The following is a 23,760-nucleotide window of genomic DNA, read 5'->3' on the forward strand; positions in this document are numbered from 1 at the left end:
TAAATAATAATATGGTTGGCATTGCAACGTCTCGGATGGGATAGGCTACCCCAGTCTACAAACGTCGGGATCGTTGTTTGTACCTAATCTACCGCCTCCGGCAAAAAATAATGTCAACATGCTTAAGCAGTCTGGAACGAAATCTGCTGAAAGAATTCGACCTCCGAGTCAATTCATCCAAGAGGCAAATCCGCCAGAGGCGGTTCGTTAAGAAACCGAGAAATGTCTGCTAGGGGCGTGTACGAATAACTATATGATTTATGTAATGTTTTTTATGATATCTATAATCTTTTATTTTGATTGATATTACATGGAATATAACTTAGTTTAGACAGTTTTTGAATGTAGTAAATATAATTATATTTTCGCATCTTTTTCTGTTATGTAATGAATATATACATTATTAATATAATAATCAAATTTATGGATTTTGAATTGTACTACCATGGTTCAAGTAGCTAACCTTAACTTAATCTTACTCAGGGTCTGTTTTCGTGATACAGTATCTCTGCTGTTGTATTTGCAAGTAGAGACCATAAAGAATAATAGAACACAAATATCCAAAATAAATGTCATTAAAATATTGTATAAATAAAAAAAATCAATGGAAAATGTCATATGCAAAATTCCTCAATATAACATCAGCAACAAAAATTCATATACCTGCTATAAAATGGATAGATTTTTCAGTTTTAAACAGTTTTAAAATTATGACATATAAATTATGAAAAAATCAAGAACTTTGCCCAAAGAGAGTATTTTTATCGGACAAAAATTTAAAAAAAAAAACTCTGCCAATCTAGTTCTGCTTCCAATAGCTCCAAAATCTGGTAGCCTTTAAAAAAGATCTCCCTAGCCTCACTTCTTTTGGAGTTTGGAAGCTCTGCTTTTGTACTGCTTGGCTACAAAATCACTCACTCCACGGCTTTTTACACTATTACAGAAAATCAATATTTAATTTTAGCTAATAATTTTATCGAGAAAAACAAACAGCTTTTCTCTTCAAAACCTTGTGATTGACTCCACCGTATTTTTTCTTTCTTCGATCAACAAATCTGCCGTATTTCTCACCATTTCCTAAAGTCTTCCCCTTCGCCAATCCAAAAACTCCATTCCAAGTTAGCCGACCTCGCTTGGCAACAAAATTACTGTTATACCGACTAATTTGGAATTACCCTATATCAACTATCGAAAACAACTTTATATATTCTTCCTCTAATCAATTTATGTAAATTACTTTTAATCTGTCCTAACTATTTTAGACACCGAGACTATACCTTAATGGAAATTCCTTAGATTTCGTAAACGATGTAAAAGTCTTATGAATGTTTTCCGACAAAAGACTTATATGGAGAAATCATGTTCAACAGGTGAAAAGAATTTATCAAATTGGTTTAAATTTATTAAGAACAATATCCAGCTACAATTAAGGAACAGATTCTACATCAATAAACATATACAAATCACTAATCAGAATAAAAATCGATTATGGTTCCATTGTGTATACATCAGCTAGCTACACACTATTAAAACAAATCGAGATAATTCAAAATACCGCATTGAGAATTGTTACAGGAGCTTTTAGATCATCGTCTTTAGAAAGTCTTAAATGTCTAACAGAAGACTTATTGCTCCATTCAAGATGAGTATATCTTAGTCTATCTTATGCTACAAGAATTCTCTCGAATTCAATAAATAATGTCATATATATCACTGATACTAATCGTTTCGCCTAACTCCTTGTAGATAAAAGTAAAAATATTTCCTTTTATGAAATAATTCGACGGTATCTACATTCGTAATCAATTGAACTACCCTAAGTCTTATTCCCAGTTAATATTAAGACACCTCCTCCCTGGACAATACCTCTTCCTTACATTAATACTCTATCTGTTTTCAACAAAGATGAAACAAAGCATACCAATATACTTCAGTCCGTCCGCTCAATAATATCAAATTATAAAGATTATCCCTTCTTATATACCGACGCATCCAAAACTTAAGACAGCTTAGTAGCGACCGTTACAGATTCTAATCAACACCACAAATTCAAATTATCAGCATTCAGTACTGTTCACACGGCTGAGATTGATGTCATTCTACAAGCGTTAATAATTATAAAGAACAACTATAATATTAAAGCAGTAGTTATCACTGCCTCTTTAAGCTCCATTCTGACAATACAGCAGCTGTATCCAAAACATCCAATAGGTTCCCTTGTGAAAACTGAATTAGATATTTTACACCAAAAAACACCGACATCGTAATACTTTGGGTCCAATCGCATGTTGGTATTCGAGGAAACGAACGAAGAAGCGGATTTCTGTGCTAGATATGCATCAAACAATGAAAATTCAACAATAGTAGTGATATTAAAACAGTGATTAAATCCAAAATCTAGTGTAAGTGACAAAGTGAATGGGATAACTCCCAATCGAAATTAAAAGAAATTAAACCGACTATAAAAACGTGGAGGAAATAAAACACAAGTAGGGCCAAGCAGGTTAGAATTGATCGATTACGTTTAGGTCATACACGTATAACACATACATTTTTATTTGATGGAATGAATCAACCGGTATGTGGATAAAAGACAACTCTAAATGTAAAACACTTGTTAAACTATACAAAATGTATTCAAGAAAAATTCAACAACAATCTTTCCGATGATATAAAAGCATTATTAGAAGAAAACTGTAACATAAATAATATTGTAAATTTCCTTAAAGAAACTCAACTTTTTCATCTGTTGTAAATTAATTAAGTATTGTACCTCAATGTAACATGTCGCTAATAACCTTTAGTAGTTGATGTGACTGATATTATATAAAAAAGATCTGATCGGAGTTGAACTGGTCAAACCCTGATTTCATGAAATTAAATTTTGACATTTGCCTGACTAGTCTCTCCTATTTTTGATTAAAAATTATTTAGTCAAAGGCCGAAAATGAAATTTATTTCGGATTTTGACTACGACCATAAGTCAGACCTGAGGATTGACTAGCTAAACGTAGGAGAGCCGGAGTTTCGAGGTTTGATTATAACATATACATATAGAATTAAGCCCATTTTAACATTTCTCTAAGCTATGGCCATTTTTATAAATACCATTCTTTTTTGTATTTTTAGTTATAATTTTTTTAAGGCGAGACTTTTTAAGGAAATTTCTTGTTAAAAGCATTTACAAGGTTAAAAAAAGTAAATTTATGTAAATTATTTTCTTCTTTCTATTTGTTCTTCTGATAAAAAAATTTAATTACATTATTTACATTTTTTATAGTCCTGCGATATAAACGTTTAGATTTTTTAGCAAGTCAAATTTCTCAAGTTGAAATTGAGTTCAGTATTGTACTTATTTCGTTTTTTGTTTCTCTATATCCCTTTTATCTCGGCCTGAATACATAACAAAGTAGGATCCTTACTGAATAAATAAAACTTTTCGGTTTTTATGACAAATACAATATTTGTCAGGTAAAAACTTCAAGGGAATAAAAATATTTTATCTTTTGATAATTATCTCGTTGGGTATGAATCCCAATTTATAAAATAAATCCTTGTTGAGTTTTTGGTTTCGAGATCAGAAGCGGTTTTACAGTCGACTACATCAAAGTGGTAGAAAAGTTTTGATAGAAATAGTATCCTCATTTTCTTTCTATTTTTATTCAGGAATATTGTCTGTTATACTTTCTCTTATTCTGTAGAATACTATCGTATCTCTTTATATGAAATTGTGACTTATTTCGGCGGCCTATTAAGACTATTTTATTTTCTGCTATACTATTATGGTGTTTAATTCTGTGACGACTGAACTTTTCGCACTTTTCCACTGACACATGTTTTACCGTAAGGGTTCTTCTTTCTTGAACAAATGTTCATGAGAAAACTGGGTATGTCCAAGTCGTAAACGGGACTATTATTTGATTTCGTCTGGATACCTCGGGTGGTTGCCAAGGTCTAATTTTACGTTTTATCTCCTGAGATTTGATGGTGTGGATTTCCATTTATTGTTCCAGTTCTTGAATAGGTTCTTTATGAAGTAGCTTTTTAGATCCATACTTACAGATTTAGGTGATATGGGGATACTGTTGTCGTTTATAACTTCTTTGGCATTTTTGTCTGCTGCTTCGTTAATTACTATTCCAACACGTGATGGGACCCAGAGAAAGTTGATGCTTCTATTTTTAGTATCCAATTTATTTAGTTCTTCCTTTATTAGTAAAACTAATGGATGCTGCGTGTATATTTTCCTGATTATTTCTAGTGATAACATAAAATCTATTATGATTAATATTTTGCGTGTAGTATCGCTTGGTAAATTGTGTAGAGTTCTCCTGTTAATACAGTTGCAGTATCTGGAATTCTATGTTTGAGAATCTCTGTGCTGTCAATTATTGCCACTTCGACTCCATTTTCAGTTTTAGACGCGTTTGTATAGTATACTGTGTAATTGGAATGGGAGTTAATTAGATCTCTGAAGAGTTGTAGAGTTGTATGATAAGATTAGGGTTGGTGATATTTTTTGGAAATATAATAGACTGCAATTGACTGTTGGAATTTTTATATTTCAATGTGAAGATGAAGATACATATGTATTTGTATTAATATAAGGGTGGGTATTGTTTCCAGTTAAGTAGGTTTATTTCATGATGAACTCTGCGGCAATATGGGAGATTTAACCTTGAAGAGTCTTTAGCCATAGGTATGTCTAAAATGTTATTTATTGAAATTCTTTTATTTAGAGTTATGTTAAAAGTGTAATTAAGGGTTAATAGCTGCCTACGAAGCTCTAGCGTTTTCAGCTTGTATTCTGTTTATCAGAGTTGTTCTGTACGCTCCAAGTATAATCCTTAGGGAGGTGTCATCTAACGGATCCAAAGGATTAAGGATATGTATAACATGAGTAGTGTTTTATAATCGGCACCCCAAGTTTTGTGAGCTAAGTGCTTTAACAAGTTAAGGCCATTTCGACATGAAAGAACTAACTGCTGGATATGACTTTTCTAATTTAACTGTTGATTAAATATCATTCCTAGAAATTTTATTTCGTTTGTACAGAAAAGATTTTGGTTTTTAAGCATTAGGTGCGGTTTATCCTCGAAATGTCTTTTTGAAAATATTATACAATTTATTGGAAACTTGGACACTAACACAGAATGATCAAGAATTGCTCAAACGTTTTGAGCGAAAAATACTAAGACGAATATATGGAGGCAGAAAAGAACAAGGATTGTGGTGCAGGTGTTACAATTTTGAGTTGTATAGAAGATTTGGAGAACCTGACGTTGTAAAATTCATTAAGGTAGCACGCCTCAGATGGATAGGTCATGTAATCAGACGAGAGGAAGATGCCATAGTCAGAAAAGTTTTTGACCGAAGAGGGCCGATCGGACAACGAAGAAGAGGAAGACCGAGACTTAGGTACCAAGACAACCTAGAAAATGATTTGAAGTCTATCGGGATTAGAGCATGGAGAAGACTTGCCAGAGACAGGGGCGAATGGAGGATTGTTCTGAAGACGACTTTGGCTCATAAAGAGCTGTAACGCCACTGATGATGATGATGATACAATTTGTTTTATTAGAGCAAAACCTTAAACCGGTACTTAGGAACCAATGTACTAGTTTATTTAAGTGTTTTTGTAACGTTGAAATACGAGTAAGCGATTTTATTTCGTTTTAAGTATTTTCAATTTTTCTGGTAAACTGTCAAGTAAGGGCACTTCGTTTTTAAAACCCTTTTCGAATTTTATATTTCAAAATTTCCGTTCCAGAGATTAACTGTCAGCAATAGAGCAGAAATTCTTGATAAAAAATTTTTGGCTCCATTTTTAAAACACACGAAGAAATTTAAATAATATGTTATGCAGACGATGCGGCATTAATGGCCGAGACAGAAGACGAGCTCCAAAGATACATCTTTAATACAATAGCCAAGAAATACAATATGCTAATATGAGCAGAAACAACCAAATGTATAACATGTTAATACACACTACGATGTAAAATCGAAATTGATCAGAAAATAATAAAGCACGAAGCAAGGCTTAGATATCTGGGAATATATATAGCTAGTTACGGAGATGTTGAAGAAGTATAACAACAAAGCTTAAAAGCAAGTAAAACGGCGGGATCTCTTAATGACACAACCTGGAAAAACAAACACCTAAGGCAAGACACAAAAACAGGAATCTATATACCAGCAATTAGACCTATATTAACATACCCGACGGCGGAGACAAGATCTGATACATCTAAAACAAGACGACTTCTAAAAACAACAGAGATGAAAATACTTCGACGAATATCAGGCAAAAGTCTGTTAGATAGGGAGAGAAGAGCGTAAACATGGGAGAAGCATGCAATATAGACGACATAAATGGATGGGTAATAAAACGGAAACAGGAGTGGAACGAACACATTATTAGAATGGCAAAGGATATGACAGTACGAATAGGACGTGAGAAGTCACCAAATGGACGAAGAAATATTGGCAGACCAAGAAAAAGATATTGCGATAATTTAAACAATTTAGGAGGCTAATATTAAAGAAGAAACATTATTTGAAGCTTACATACGAGAAGGAAGAAGAAGAAGACGAAGAATAGAAAAAACAGAAGGAAATTTTTTTGTAATCTTCAATGTATATTTCGATATATAATAAATAAGATACAAAAAAATTGTTGAAAATGTGCCATTTTTGGCATTCTTGACGGTAATAGTATGATGGTATTAATTAAAGTAAAATGATGATGATATTAATTAAATGTGACAACTTTGTTATCTCATTAGCTTATGCATGACCTGGAATATATTCTCACCGGTATTTGTTTGTATTATATTTAATATCAAATTAGCTATATTGCTTTAAACTTTAGAATGACTGAACTTTAACGACGCATTAGACACGTCTGTATCTAATTCGCCATTCCCGTGGCGCTTTTAGGAATGTGATACATCCAACTGCCTTAATGACACATCTTCTGGAACTATGTACGCTGCTATGTTAATTATACGAGTCGGGCGTATAGGTAAACTCAGGAATAATTGATCCGAGCAAGTAGGTACTGGCAAAACACTAATTAAGATTTCCAAAATAAGTTATATGTAGTATAATGAGAGTATAGAATCTACTTGTGATTAAGACTCACAATATTATATAAGTAGTGAACTCGTGTATAAAATATACCATATAAAATATATTGCTGTCAAATACCAAAGAAGTTCTCTTACAAATCTTTAATAGTTGGTGGTTGAAACAAGAATATTGCCATACTTACTTTAAAAAATAATATCATATTACTCCAGTCGTCAGAAACGAAAATGCGAAAATGAAAATTTAGCTGGTTCGTATGCTTTTTAGGAGTCAACAGGAGTATGTGTGACAAAATCCTTTGAAAGGCTAATAAAATTTAGATTAGAACATTTTATTGAAAATAGTTCAATTTTTCTATACTCAGAGTATGGATTTCATAGAGGTCGAGGTACTATTGATGCTCTTATACATTTTGTTACGGATATTCAACTCTGTTTCTCATAAAACGAATTTATGCTTGTTTCTAGATTTAAAGGGTGCATATGACGTGGTTGATTTGAATATATTATATTCAAAAATGGTGGCGTGTGGTATTGCTAAAAGATTATCTGTAAATATAATAAATTTGTAAGTGAACAAAAAAATATACCTACGGAACCATAGAAATGTATTACAAGATCCAAGAATATTAAATAACCGTCTCTCACAAAGCTCAATTCTAAGTCCTTTTTTATTTAATGTTTATACTGCAGCTCTGCATGGTTTAATGGATGACAAATGCTAAATAATTTAATATGCAGACGATATATGTTTATATACCAGCCATAAATCCTATGAAGTTTCTATGTTGAATCTAAAACGTAGCTGTAGTAACATAGATAACTGGGTAAAACAAATGGGTTTTGGTATACCACAAGAAAAATCTTCGATTGTGTGTTTCACTAGACGTAGACAAAAAGTCAGAGGCAAATGCCAGATAGGTGATTATAGTTTCCCATTAGCCGAATAGTTTAAGTATCTAGGCATGATTCTAAATAAAAAACTCTTGTGGTCTAGCCATATAAAGTATGTAAAACAAAAGTACAAGCGTGGAATTAACCTTCTGCGTTTCGTTTCCAAAATAGGATGGAGTGCAGATCAACATATCTCTTTAATGTTTTATATATTTCACATACGATCCATTCTGGATTATGGCTGTATTCTTTACGGTTCACATGCAAAAGAAATCTATTAACTTTCGACAGAATACAATTTAAATCAATAAAAATTTGTCTAGGAGCTATGATGTCTTCCCCAAACCAAGTAGTTCTAGCAAAAGCCCAAGATCCACCTTTACACATACGTAGGCAAATGTTAGCCAATAAACGTCTAAAAACATATAGATCTTGTTAAACTGTTGAAACGTAAACGTTGTAAAGTTGAAACTGACTCCGCGTTGTACTACGGAGGTCATATCTATATTTTCTATTCGCCTTCCGTCCACTGGTTTCGGCGTAAGGGGGCCTGTCGTCATTAGTGTGGCCCAAAATGGTCGGTCTTGGTCTTGCAGTCTTGGTCTTGTTCTTGCGTTTTCGCAACACCACCACCACCAAGACCGCCTAATTTTAGCAAGACCAAGACCAAGACTGACCCTGCAAGATTCACGCAAGAACAAGACTAAGCCTGCGAGACTCTTGTGTCTTGCAGTTAGGACGGAGTGTCGTTTTAGCGAGTATTGTAGTTCGGGTATATGCTTAAAGACTCTATGAGACGCAAAAAAATATGTAATAAACATACATCAAAATCATCAACAGAGACACGTGCTCAGAGGTCATAATTACAATGTAAAAATAAAATATTTTGTACATTCTTTTCCAGCATACGACTTCTTCGCTCTGAAATTAATTGTCCAGATTTTGAGAATAGCCGCCCTCTAATCATAAAATAATCTTGCATTGCTACGCTGACAGTAATATCGTATCGAAATTTTTTAAAAATATGTCACCTTAGCTAATAAAAAATATAACACTTATTATTACGCACACCCACTTAATAATTCAATTTTTTTCCTATTATAATTTAGTTAGGAGGAATCTAAATAAACAAATCTTATCGGCCTAAGACTAAGCATTATTTCTGCTGAGTGTGCGATGAGATCATTCAGTTAAACCAAATTTTCTGAAAGAGCGCGATTAATATTCAAACGTTTATTAATAACAGATAATGTCGCTTGCCGTGTAAACAAAATACCGAAATATTTAGAATAACAAAGTAACGATATATAATTCTCGGTGTGTTATTAGATACTTAGGGTATTGAAAGTAACGGACATTTATAGTTACTTTTTTGACATCACTAAACTTCATTTGACAAGTTTACAATTTGACATGGGGGACAAAGATTCAAATAGTTTTAGTCGGAGTAGTGAGCGTTGGAATTATAGATCTAAAAGACCTAAAAGCAAATTTGATGAGTTTTTCGAAATAATTCATGCATCCCAAATTGCTTTGTTTAAATTGTGCCTACATGGAAAGGTTAAAATGAAAATGAAAAACAGAAACACTTCACGTTTAAGGAAGCATCTAAAATCTTTTCACAAAAAAAAATTACAAATATTTCTTTCTGAAAAACCAAAATTCTGGTTCCTAAAAAAATGTTCCTACTACTTTATTTTGGTAAATGAATGTATTCATTAAGTAGATATCTCCTTAATTTAAAATAACTTCTTTTGATTATCATTGCTTTCTTACCCATTCTTTATTTTTTCAAGTTAGTTTTTTATATAAAAGTAGAGCTAAGATTGTTAATAACATTTATGTTGCTTTAATAAGTGTAGATTATAGTTTGTTATCTTATCACCTAAAGAATATGTGCCCTTGATACTTGTATGTGGATTTTTGCCACGTACCAATCTTTTTTAAGATTTCCGTTTCATATATGGTGGAGGTCAATCAATACCTTTCTAGACAGAAAATGATCTTTAAAATATAGTCAAGTTTATGTCATTATTTTGGTTTTTTTGTGTTTTAACCATGTTTGATTGACTTTCGTGGGGCATCGTAGATAGCTGGGTTAGTTAGAGCATAGGCACGGATCGCTTAGATCGTGGCTTCAAACTCCCCTAGTAACGTTTAATAAATAGCAATAGGCTAATGGGTAACTGCAAGACTTGCAAGACTCTTGCTGCAAGACCAAGACCAAGACCAAGACCGGGAGTGCAATACCAAGACCAAGACCAAGACCAGGTGTATTGGCGCAAGACCAAGACCAAGACTGTCTAAGTCTCGTCTTGTTCTTGCATTTGGGCAACACTAGTCGTCATTTTGTAGCTTTTCTTTCTTCATGATTTGCGGGAAGGGTGTTTTTGGATTTTTATATAGATATCTATGTTTTGTTAATTCTTAGGCCTTCTTCTATCCGATTAAAATGATTATGCTTATATATTTCCACCAATTTCCGATATAACCGTGGGTTTTATCCAGCATCTGCGTTTCTTCAAATAGTATCCGATGTTTTCTGCTTCCCAAAAGCGTGTTCGGCAACGACAGATTTGTCGATATGTCCTTAACGACAATGGCTTTTATGTTCGTTTATCCTTGTTTGTGGGTCTTTTTGTGGTTTCCAGGTCGCGTTTGTCCTTTACCGATCTTAAATAGTCCTTAAATAATTTTCTTTGTTGATTTGAAAATGGTCTTTATATTTGATTTTTTAAGTATTCGCTTAATTCTGTCTGTTTCTCCCGATATATAAGGAAAGGACGCTTTGCCTAGTCATGCTGTTTCTTCGTCCTTTCTTCTAGAAACGTTGTTAAACGCTTTATGTATTTCTCTTCTGGTATAACCATTAGAGGAAAGCGCTTTTTCAATTTGAAGTTCACTTTGCAGATGCCGTGGTTTACAAATTCTCTTCGCCTTCTCCGCCAAAGTTTCGATGATACCTTGTTTTTGGCCGGGACGATGATTTGTTCCTGTTTAGGTATCTGTCCGTATGTGTAGGTTTTCGATACACTTTATGTCCTAAGTAACCTTCCTTTCGATTTACTAATACATCTAGGAACGCTAGTTGTTGATCTTTCTTTGTTTCCAACGTAAATTGAATCTTTGGATGTAGTGTGTTTATATTAGACAAGAAATTGTTAAGTTTTTCTACTCCGTGGCCCCAAACCACAAAAGTGTCATCGACGTATCTAAACCATACCCTTCACTTGTATGATAATTCCATTACCCTCTTCTCTAAATGCTCCATGAAAAGGTTGGCTACGACCGGGCTTAGTGGGTTTCCCATTGCTACTCCATCTACCTGTTCATAAATCTGGTCTTCCCATGAAAGGTAGGTGGTAGTGAGGCAAATACGGTATTATTCCACCATATCCTTGGAAACTAGTCCCTCAATTAAATTCAGAACGTCTTATAGGGGAACTCTTGTAAATAGGGAAACAACGTCAAAGCTAACAAGAATGTCAGTTTCCTGTAAAAGTATTCCTTTGATCTTCTCGATGAAATGGGCAGAGTCTTTTACAAAGGCATCGTTTTGTCCTATGTGTGGTTGTAAAATATTGGCCAGATATTTGGCAAGGCTGTAAGACGGAGACCCTGTGGAGCTCACAATAGGGCGTAGAGGTACATTGTCTTTGTGTATTTTAGGTAAGCCATGCAAGCGTGGTGGGACTGCTTCGCTGTTGCATTTTCTTCGCTTTGTATCCTCTGGTATGAACGAAGATTGTGTAAGTCTATTAATTTTTCGTAGGGTGACTACTGTGGGATCTTTTTTCGGTCTTTTATATACAGCAGGATCTAGAAGATTACGTATTTTCGTTTTGCAGTCGGTTGTCTTCATTACGACGTTTTTGGCGTTTCCCTTGTCTGCTGATAAAATTACAACAGCTTTGTCTGTGTTTATTGATTTTATGGCACGGGTTTCTTGGTGACTTAGATTATTTTGGATTATTTTTCGGTGTCTTAGCTTTATGCAAAATTCTCGCTGTTCTGCCCTTATTTCTTCAGCTTTTTTCATTAGTAAGTTGCGAATCGCAGACTCGATATTAGCGATGATATCTTTCTTGGGTATAACTTTAGGTGCAATCGCAAAATTTCCCCCTTTGGCTAGCAATGATCTTTCGGCTGGAGTTAAAACCTTATCTGAAAGGTTGACTACTGTCCTTTTTGTGCTTTGTTTTGATTCTACCTTCTTATGTTTGGTTAAGCGTTCGTATTTGTTTTTCTGGCGTTCAGTGTTCCTTCCTAAAAAGCCTAACGCATTTTAACATAGAGATCGTTTAATAGAACTCTGGTTCACAAAAAAGGTTTACTTTTGACAGAAAATTCGACAAATTCTTACTGGAGAATAAAAAATTCTCCTTCTCTTGCATAATCTTTTATTGATACGAATTCATTTTAATTATATATATTAGAGCTACCAAAATTTCCTTTTTACGAACAAGACCTTGAAGTTCTGATGGACAAACAAACCATTATAATGCCTTCTTATTCAGACTTGCCAATTATAATTAATCCGATATTTAAATCGATACTAAGCAAATTAGGGGAAGATTTAATAATAATTTAAACAGATGGATCAAAAACTGTTGAAAGTACTGGTTTCGCAATTTTTGTTTCAAACAGCAATTATGTTGAGAAATATCGAATTTCTTAATGTTGTTCTATTTTTACAGTCAAGGCTGCTGCTATACAGAAAGCACTAACTTGGTGTGTAACTAATTATTGTGAGAACATCGTAATAGTATCGGATTCTCAGGCAGTATTACAAGCTATTCGTAGCCATTCATTAGATAGTTTTCAAAACTACATTAGGCTTGATATTAAAAAATTATTACATGAACTAAAATTCACAAGAACAACAGTTACGTTACTCTGGGTTAAAGGACACAATGAAGTAATTGGAAATGAATTAGTGGACAGTATGGCAAAAAATACATCTGAGATATCCGAAATTGCAAATGTTTAGTCCTTTAAAGATCTTTTTTTTATTATCAGGAGTATTGACAGGGAAAGATGAATGTCAAAATATAATAAGGTTTAGAAGACTTCAAGAAACCATTACTTTTCTATTCATCCATGCTTACCAAAAAATATTCCTCATTTTAATTTTACCTATAATGAAGTACATTGATCGTTGATAACCTGGCTTAAACTTAACCATGGCCTATTTCCAGAGCATCTGCATAGGATTGCAATCAATAAAACTCTCTTCTGTCCGTATAATAATAAATCTATCAGAGATTTGAACCGCTTATTTTTTTATTGTCTTAATCATAGGAAATATACTCGAAGCCTATATTTAGGTTTAATCGATCTCAATATCAGCCTACCAGCCAACATCAGCAATCTGTTATCTTATTCTGAAAAATCTCGATTCTAAGATAAAAATTTAAACATCCTTGTAACAATTTTCTGTGGCAAAAAGATTCTTTATCTAATGTCATCTCTCTCTCTCTCTCTCTTTCTCTCTCTCTCTCTCTCTCTCATACAGAAAACAAAACACCCGTTATAAACTATATTTTGAACATATTGTGGACAATTATATAGGGTAGCAAAATAAACAAACCATCAATATTTCAATACGATTTTTTAATTTTTAGTTAAAGACCACTTTTTCCAGTCGGCACCTCTTCCGAAAAGGATTTTACTTAGGATTTGTACCATTTTTTTAAATGTTTAATTATTCAAGTATACTTAACAAAACTAATAAATAATAACTATTTAATTCGTTCAAAAAACGCGTTTGCCTTTGTCATTTCCGATCAATAATAAATGTACAGCAGCTCTATAAAAATAACATCAACTTAGACTTGCAAATGACTATAAAAAATAGCGGGGGTGTCATAAAAATGCAAATTGTTGAATGCGGCACCTTCGGCAGCGCCTCGGTCCACTCGACCAGTCTAATTGAAAACGGTTAATGAAGTGGAACTTGAATTTTTTCCGATAAATTATGTTATTTAGTGCTACGGCTATCGATCTCTTGTAAACGGAACGACTGAAAATGGTAACGCAGTAATTTGAATTTAGTTCGTTATTGATGTTGTGAATGTGCAATTTGCTACTGAAGTTCTTTCTTCTACAAATAATTAATCTTTACTTATTATAAAGGATTTTCAATCTTAAATCTATTTTTCGAGTATATTGGCTCTATAATTTTCCTAAGAGAAAGAGAATTGACCCAGTAGACAAAGGCAAAAATATACATTATAATATTGATACTTACCAACATTACTGTATACGAGTGAGAATTGCGAGACTTGAAATAAACGTAATAATAAAATAAATGTAATGAAGATAGCGTATCTGCCAATTATAACGGCAAAGGCAAAATGGGCAAAACAAGAAATAAAATAATTAGGGGAATTGTCATACAGGAATCGTTTATAAATAAAATAACAAACATTGCTCCTTCCATTGCCCTGTCTGTTGTGGCTAGGTTGTTTATATTTGCCTTAGTTAGGGTCCAGGTTTGACATCCATATACCGTGATAGATAGGATGCATTAGTTTGCCCCTTAAGTATTGAGGTATTTCGCGGTTCTTAAATATTCAGTGAGTAAAGTGAGTTTTTCAAATCCTGCCCATGCCAGTTTTGCTCTTCTAGCAATTTTGGCACTTTAATTTTCTTTGTCAAGTTTCATAATTTGGCCTAGGTGGATATATTTTTGGACTTGTTTTATCTTATTGCTGTCTATAGGTACTCGTTTGGGATCGTCTGTGTTTGTCATTGTTTTTGTTTTTCTCATATTCATTTTTAGGTCGATTTTTTGGGAGCTGTCTGAGTTCCTCCACCATAATTTGTAATTTCTCGAATGTGCTCGGTATAATCACGTTAATATCGTCAGTGAATACGAAATGGTTTAACTTGTTGCATTAACGTTGTCATTTTATTATGTTGACCAATTTGTAGTTTTGAAGACGTCTTTTAGGGCTAGAATAACCAGTTATGGTAATATTAGAAGTAATGCTTTGGTAATATTAGAAATGCTTCGCTTAGTGTCCATTAATTCTAACTCCCCGTGAATAAGAGACACATTTACCAAAAAAGCATAAGGTGTAGTGTAAATAATACGAAATATCCTGCTTAGTTCAAACTATCATTCCGAAATTCCAATTCAACTTCTCCCCAATACAAATTTATCTTCAAACAGATCATAGGTAAAATTTAAATAGAAAATTTCAGAAATATAGTTTTCCTTTCATTTTTATAAACCAAGGATTAACCAAGAAACCATAGAAATTCAAAAAATGGCTTGTCTTAATAAGAATTGTATGGAACTCAGGTACTTTTAACACGAAGAGAGACTTTTCTTTAACCATAATAGACTACCGTCCTCTTCTCCCAACAATCTACCTCCTAAAGTCAATAACTTTCACGCGTCCCCCTAATAAACACTATGCCAACCAACAAAGCCACTTAAGTCAATATGCCAATAACAGTGTCGTAAATAATGAACTGTGAAGTTATGATGGTAACTCCAATTCGGATGACATCAATTTTATAAGAACCGCCTTTTAAATAAGTGATACAGAAGTTCAGCTGAAATATATATTGCATAAAGGTGATTTTTTTACTCTTCAATGAATGATTTTGTTGAGACCGGTTGCTCTCTTGTACTATACTAGATACTGTCCGAAAGTAAATGCCTGTAATGGTTTAAATAATAATTGAAAATGATTGGAATGCTGCAGGAATAATTATTCAAAATTTAAAGAGATATAACATGTAGAAACGAAAAAAGAAAATACATTGAGAAACAACTCAAAGAAACAGAAGAAAATTTTCAAAAAAAAATAAGTATTGTCTGCGACAAATAAGAGCTTTCTCCATATATGAGAAATAATAAAGAGAAACTAGAAAAATAATGAGAAATTGACAAAATTATTTTACGTAACTGGTAAATAAAAGCGAAGTAGTAATGGAAACAAACCATGAAATTGTGGGTGATTATATTGTAATAGAATCACCTACAAAGCAAGAAATAGTAAACGAAATAACGAAGTAAACAAAATAATAATCAAAAATACCGACTGTAATGAAAGCACAGGGAGTACTATATTTATGAAACATCGAAAGACTGAACATCGAAAGAGTTGTTGAGCTTTATAAATAACTATAATATAATATATACAACTATAGTAATTTTCCCCGTCACCATGCGACGGGGTATCCAATCAATTGCCATCTACAGTGACTCTTCTTAATTTTTAATCTTTTACTAACCTAATTTTTAAATCCTATTTAATCTTTTTAATCTTTTTTAATCCTATTTAAGGCTAGGACGACAACAAAATGATATTTTATTCTGTTGTAAAACTTTCATAACAAATAAGTCATTTTGAAAAATCGCTGAACTTTTGCGTAAAGTCGTCGTATAAAGTCGATCTATGTACAAAAACCAGCATAATTCTAGTTTGGCAATTCAAAATTAAATTTTGAAATTAATATACTTCTTGCATGAAAGCGCATGGAAAAAAGACATTGATTCATAGAATAAAATGTACCGGTCCTAAAAGACAACCCATTTTTATTATCTCCATTTAAACTTCTTATAAAAAATACACAATACTTTATAACTACCTTGTAGGTACCTACAAAATCAGCTCCAAGATGTATCACGAAATTGTCGCAATTTAAAATCAATATTCCATATATTCTATAGAAGATTTATTGTAACTTTTGAGAATTTCGTGATACACTCTGGATATTTTGTATACTTACTCTTTTTTTACAATTTAATATATTTTATAAATATTAAAAGAATTTGACGACCTAGATACTATGTGTATATTTTTCATCGTGGAATTCTATACTGCTACTATTTAATTAATAGCACTAATATCTCTTGGAAAACAATTATTTACAATATGTTTTCAGAATAAAGATCACTGTCGGTTTAATCTAAACCTCTTAAAAAAGTCTCTATCATTACAGAAATTAAAACAGTCGATTCTGCCTTAAATATTATATTCTCGCAGTAAAATTATAAACAATAAACATCATACTCATCGATTTCATTAAATCTTTTAATGCCGGATCCATGTCTCTCACCCACAATAAACAACAATATTTAGGTTAGTGTTGTCCAAATGCAAGAACAAGACGAGACTTAGACAGTCTTAGTCTTGGTCTTGCGCCAATACACCTGGTCTTGGTATTGCACTCCCGGTCTTGGTCTTGGTCTTGGTCTTGCAGCAAGAGTCTTGCAAGTCTTGCAGTTACCCATTAATTAGCCTATTGCTATTTATTAAACGTTACTTTAGATCTTAGAACAACGTAACAGAGTAAGTACATTTTAAGCTTGAATTAACATAGCCATAATAAAGACTAACCAAATTAATAAATGTCTAAACAACTGACACCGGGTGGGGTTTGAAGCGACGATCTAAGCGATCCGTGCCTATGCTCTAACTAACTCAGCTATCTACCAGGCCCCACGGAAGTCAATCTGTTTCTTAATAAATGTTTGCATTTACTAAGCTTACATGTGCTAAAACATGGTTAAAATAAAAAAAAAACAAATTAATGACATAAGCATGCCTGTATTTTAAAGAACATTATCTGCCTAGAAAGGGATTGATGGACATGATGGGCAAAAAATCCACATACATGTATCAAGGGCACAGCTTTTTTAGGTGATAAGACAACAAACTATAAACCACTTATTAAAGCAAAATAAATGTTTTTACCAATCTTATCTCTACTTTTATATAACAAACCAACTTGAAAAAATAAAGAATAGTTAAAAAAGCAATGGTAATCAAAAGAAGTTATTTTAAATTAAGGAGATTCTACTTAATAAATACATTAATTTACCAAAATAAAGTAGTAGGTACATAATATATGTAATTGGTAATAAGGTAATAACTATATTTTTTTACATGTCCACCTTTTCTAGAAGTTATTAAAAAGCTTGTGATATCTCCACCGAATTTTGGTTTTTCGGGAAGAAATATTTGTAATTCCTTTTTGTGAAAATATATTAGATGCTTCCTTAAATCTGACGTGTTTCTGTTGGTCATTCTCATTTCAACCTTTCTATATAGGCACAATTTACACAAAGCAATTTGGGATGCATGAATTATTTCGAAAAACTCATCAAATTTGCTTTTAGGTCTTTTAGATCTATAACTCCAACGCTCACTACTCGGACTAGAACTATTTGAACCTTTGTCCCTCATGTCAAATTGTAAACTTGTCACTCCGGGAACAACAAGGATTAGATGAAAAACAATTATTACATTAGACTCAATGTCGAAAAAGTAACTACTGTACTACTAGTTACTTTCTGTTTGTTACTATCCAATACCCTAAGTATCTAATAACAAACCGAGAATTATATATCGTTACTTCGTTATTCTAAATACTCCATTACTAACATTATCTGTTATTCATTTGTCTCGGTACTTTTGAATATTAGCCACGCTCTTTCAGCAAATTTTGTTTAACCGAATGATCTCATCGCATACTCAGCAGAAACAATTTATAGTCTTAGGCCGATAAGATTTGTTTATTTAGATTCCTTCTGACTAAATTATAATGGGAAAAAATTAAATTGGTAAGTGGGTGTCCGTAACAATTATATTTTTTATTAGCTAGGGTGACATATTTAAAAAAATATCTATACGATATTACTGTCGGAGTCGCAATGCAAGAATATTATATTTATGATTAGAGGGCGGCTATTCTCAAAATATGGACAATTAATTTCAGAGCGAAGAAGTCGTGTGCTGGAAAAGAATGTACAAAATATTTTATTTTTACATTGTAATTATGACCTCTGAGCACGTGTCAAATGTGTTTTTTTAATGAATATTTTGATTCGGTATGTATGTTTATGGTATTGTTTGTAATGCGCATAAGCCCAGTTTTTAAAATTTTTATTACATATTTTTTTGCGTCTCATAGAGTCTTTAAGCATATACCCGAACTACAATACTCGCTAAAACGACACTCCGTCCTAACTGCAAGACGCAAGAGTCTCGCAGGCTTAGTCTTGTTCTTGCTTAAATCTTGCAGGGTCAGTCTTGGTCTTGCTAAAATTAGGCGGTCTTGGTCTTGCAAAAACTCAAGAACAAGACCAAGACTGCAAGACCAAGACCGATTTTGGGCAACACTAATTTAGGTTATATTTTTGATTTCGCTATAACCTAAAACATAATAACAAACTACAATAAACACGATTTATCTTCCATATAACTTCTTATTATAGCTTTTTGGCAATATTTTTGGCAATTTTGCCAACAAAATTAATCTTATTAATAATTATATTAATATGTAATTAGTATTATGTAAACGTATCGTTTCAAGTGATGTCGTCGAACGTATAGCCAAGCTGAAATGGAATTGGGCAGGTCACATAGCGAGACTGAAAGATACAAGACGGACTAGAAAACTAATTGACTGGAGCCCACGAGAAGACAAACGCAGCAGAGGACGACCACCAACATGCTAGATGGACGAATATTCAAGAAACGGCAACAAGAAGCACAGAACCGTGAAAAGTGGCGAAAAATGGGAGAGACCTATGTCCAGCAGTGGACAGAAGAGGTTGCATGATGATGATAATGATCGTTTTAAGAACAAAATATGATGGAAATGTCAGATGTTGGTAATTCAGCTTTCTTTCCTAAGTAGGGCTACGAGTTATCCTACCGGACAAACAGTGTGAGTTGTTGTCCTAACCTTTTATATATTGATAAATTATTATCGATTGGTTTAAATATCAAAAAATTATTATTAAAATCGTGAAAGCTCTTTACTTGTTGCTTCAGCAGTTTAATCTTTGACCAATAACATAATGTTTATTTAACTTTTTATATGTTTTAAATAATTATATAATTTAATATTATTTGTCAACCGCTCTTTAACAACACTACGTTTGTGTTTGTCGTTTTTCAGCAAAATTATTTAAGAAACACACACAACATAATATAATTTAATGTTAAGGCGTTGCTTCCAAAGTATCTTCAAATTTCGATTTCTGTGCTGTGCAATATTACGCAAATTTTTGTCATCCGAATTGGCTTTACCAATAAAGTCGTAGTAAAATTGGATCGACAACTCTTTTTTTTTTCTAATATTATTAATATTTAACTGTAAACAAACAAATACTATTTCAACTTACAAAAACCGTTTATTACTATTGTGGAAGTTACTTAAATCGTCGATACGGTCATTCCAGAATAATCCCATCCAAATTACGTATCGCATATATGCGTATCAACCATTCCCGTTAGACAATTGCACGCCAAACGTTGAAACTGTTATCCCTCGCTATGATTCCGTTGCACGAATCCAGTTTCGAGAGGTTTATCAGCTAACAGCAGTCCAGCTGTATGCTTCATTCATAAGGATACCCCTAGCGATTTCCCGGATATTTTCCACTTTGTTGATTCCCTTGTTCCTGCAATCTGTCCCAGTAAAAGTTCTTTTGTCATTATAAATTAATAGCTCGACAAAACGATTGTTTTTGATGAAGTGAGAATTTAGTTTTCTCATTTTCGCTAAAATTCTTCTTCGTTCATTGATTTTATTCTGCAATATTATTCGTTGTTTTATATTCATCGGTATCTTCTAAACAAAAAAATATGCACAGTCCGCTTAGAGAATAAAAACGATATAATATGTATAACTGTAAAGATCCACTTTATATTTCGATTGTTAAAAAACCATATTTTATTTATTCCCTTTCAACCCACAATAGACCCGAACCGTATAGCACTTTTCCTTAAGCAATTTGCATTTTTATTACTCGGTCTCCTCCCCAACTCCGTCGGATCATTTGCAAGTCTTAGTGACTCTTTTCCTGTGTGAAAACGCCGACATCAAACGCATTCGAAGCCGGAAAAAATTTGTCGAAATTTATTTAAAGAACGTATGTATCTACTTAACGGCAGAGATGGACTTGTGAACTGGATCCGATGATTCGAAAAATTATGTGATTCGATTCATTTAAATCCTTGTTGTGAATTTTATGTCTGATGACACATATTTAATAAAATAGAAAATAATTAATCCCGCAGTAGATCACTAGGCATATTGTATTCTTAGCACTGCTCTTTTTCAAATTTAAAAGTTTCCAGTCCTGTGTTGTTTTTTATCCAGTTTTGGCTTTGTCGTAGATCATACTACTGCTATGTAGGTAATTTTTTTGCGCTGCTAAGATATCATCACCCGGGCCTACTCACAAAGGGGTGCCAAATGTTCAGCAAAACAAAAAGTTCAGTCCGCGAACATTCAGTCTGAAAAATAACGGTAATGAATTATATTACAAATCCGTAAACTAATTTTCGAAACCAAATTCAGAACTTTGCTTTAATCTGTGCCTTCTAAGAATTGCAAGGCAAAACAGACGTTGATAAATATGTTATTCGAGACATGGGGAATCTAAAAATTGCATTCCACAACATATCTCCTCAACTAAGCAAAATTCTTAGCGAATTGATTTCTAGTACTCGTACAGAGTATAACTTGAATAAAAAGGAAAGGCAGTTAAGATTTGATTTCACGTACAGGGCGCCTGTGCATCCGCTTATACGTATTTCGGCCTAATAGGCCTCTTCACGCTTATACGAAATACGTATAAGCGGATGCATAGGCGCCCTGTACGTGAAATCAAATCTTAACTGTCTTTTCCTTTTTATTCCGATATACTCTGTACGAGTTCTAGAAACCAATTCGCTAAGAATTTTGCTTAGTTGAGGAGATATGTTGTGGAATGCAATTTTTAGATTCCCCATGTCTCTAATAACATCTTTATCAACGTCTGTTTTGCCTTGCAATTCTTAGAAGGCATAGATTAAAGCAAAGTTCTGAATTTGGTTTCGAAAATTAGTTTACGGATTTTAATATCAAATGTCGCTATTTGCGTCTATACGAAGCCATGTTAGAGTTGCTTCCTAAAATAGAAAAGATTTATTTTCACGTTCAGAGTGACTGTTAAAGCCGTTCTGAAGAGGCCTAGTAGGCCGAAATACGTATAAGCGGATGCACAGGCGCCCTGTATGTGAAATCAAATCTTAACTGTCTTTTCCTTTATATTACAAATGTTTGCATGAGATATTTAATTATACAAAATCTTCAAGGGCTTTAAAATAGTGCATATATAGGAAACCTATTATCTTTACTTAGACTTGTAGCTCAGTTTGATCCGCTAGTAGCAAATTGACTTAAACATACTACAAAATCTTCAAAAACTGTCTCATATTTGTCATCACAGATTTAAAATAAATTCATTTTTCTCCATGTTTGGGTACAAATTCTAAGAGCTACAATAATAACCGACAGTCGAGTAATATTCATCCAGAGGCAGGTATAAGTGGTAATTACAAACGGACGTTCGATGCTCAGTCTACAACTATCACAAAAAAGAAGAAAGAGTCCTGGAGCCGACAATATTCTGAAGATTACTACTTATAGTTCCATTTTATAACGGGTAGTGATGACAAACCATTACGTGTTATTTGTTATGCTGCACTTTCAAATGAGTCCATGAAACCTTCAAAATTGAAGAGGCACTTAGAATTGAACCACCAGGAATACAGTGGTAAGTCAATAGATTTTTTTATAAATAAAAGAATTAAGAGCTACCAAAAAAACTACGTCTTTAAATTTTCTCAGAACACTCAATACAAAAGCCTTGTACTGGCTTTTTACGAAATATCTCAAAATAATTACTGAAATCGGTTATCTTCACACAATTGCCGAGCAATTAATAGTTCTAACAATGAAAAGAGCATCTCCGATATATGGTAAAAAGCAGGAAAAGCAAGTGAATTCGCTGACTCTATCAAATAACACAGTGAAGTGAAGGATTGTGGAGATGGCAGATCTATTAAAGAAACTATTACAGGTCACTTAAAATAGTGTAACTATTTTTCCTTGCAAGTTGATGAAAGTACAGACATATCAGATAATGCTAATCTAATGTGTTTTGTAAAATATGATTTTGTAAATACTATTCTATTTTGTAAATCTCTGTCAACAAGAACAATGGCTGGAGAAATATTTAATCTAAATGATAGTTACATCAAGGACAATGGAATTGAATGGAATAAATATGTGGGACTAAGTAGCGATGGAGCACGGGCAATGGCAGGCGCTCGTACTGGACTTTTTCCGATGATCAAATCCGTAGCACCAGAATCTGTTTGGGTGCATTGTAACTTCCACAGCGAGGCATTAGCTGTCAAATAAATACCATTGCTTTTAACCAAATCTATGCAAGAGTGTGTAAAATTTATAAACTTCATAAAATCTCGCCCACTGAACGCAAGAGTATTCTCTGCTTTGTGCAAACAAATGGGAAGTGAACATGAACATCTTTTTTTACACTGAATATTTTAAAAAGACTTATTAAACTGAGGGAAGGATTTTCAATATTCTTAGAACAACGTCCACCAACGGCTAGGGATGCAATATTTTAATTTAAAGACAATTTTCTCCTAATGGTAATTGGTTAGTTAAGGTAGCCTATCTTTGTGACATTTTTGTCGTTTTTAATAATTTAAATATGACATTACAAGATAGCAATGTAACTTATATTTCAAGTACAAGAGAAGGTGGAAGCTGCAACAAAACAACTTAATTTGTGGAGACGTCGCGCGGAAAAAATTACAAAGCTAACAGAACTACAAAAAGAGTATAACGTAAATTCATTGCCGGATGAGATTTCAGCTGCTTTCAAGGAACACAAACAAAGCATGGATAAGGCATCAATTTACAATGGACGTAGAATCGGAGACAG

The 23,760-nt window shown here is 33.1% G+C and overlaps 1 protein-coding gene across 3 annotated transcripts in view; it reads right to left on the minus strand.

The window, feature by feature from the left end:
• Window positions 1-23,760, minus strand: part of LOC140443133 (kielin/chordin-like protein) — a 583,808-nt gene that overhangs the window by 466,718 nt on the left and 93,330 nt on the right. The window lies entirely within an intron of this gene.

Source organism: Diabrotica undecimpunctata, chromosome 1 (genome assembly GCF_040954645.1).
Source record: "Diabrotica undecimpunctata isolate CICGRU chromosome 1, icDiaUnde3, whole genome shotgun sequence".
NCBI lineage: Eukaryota > Metazoa > Arthropoda > Insecta > Coleoptera > Chrysomelidae > Diabrotica > Diabrotica undecimpunctata.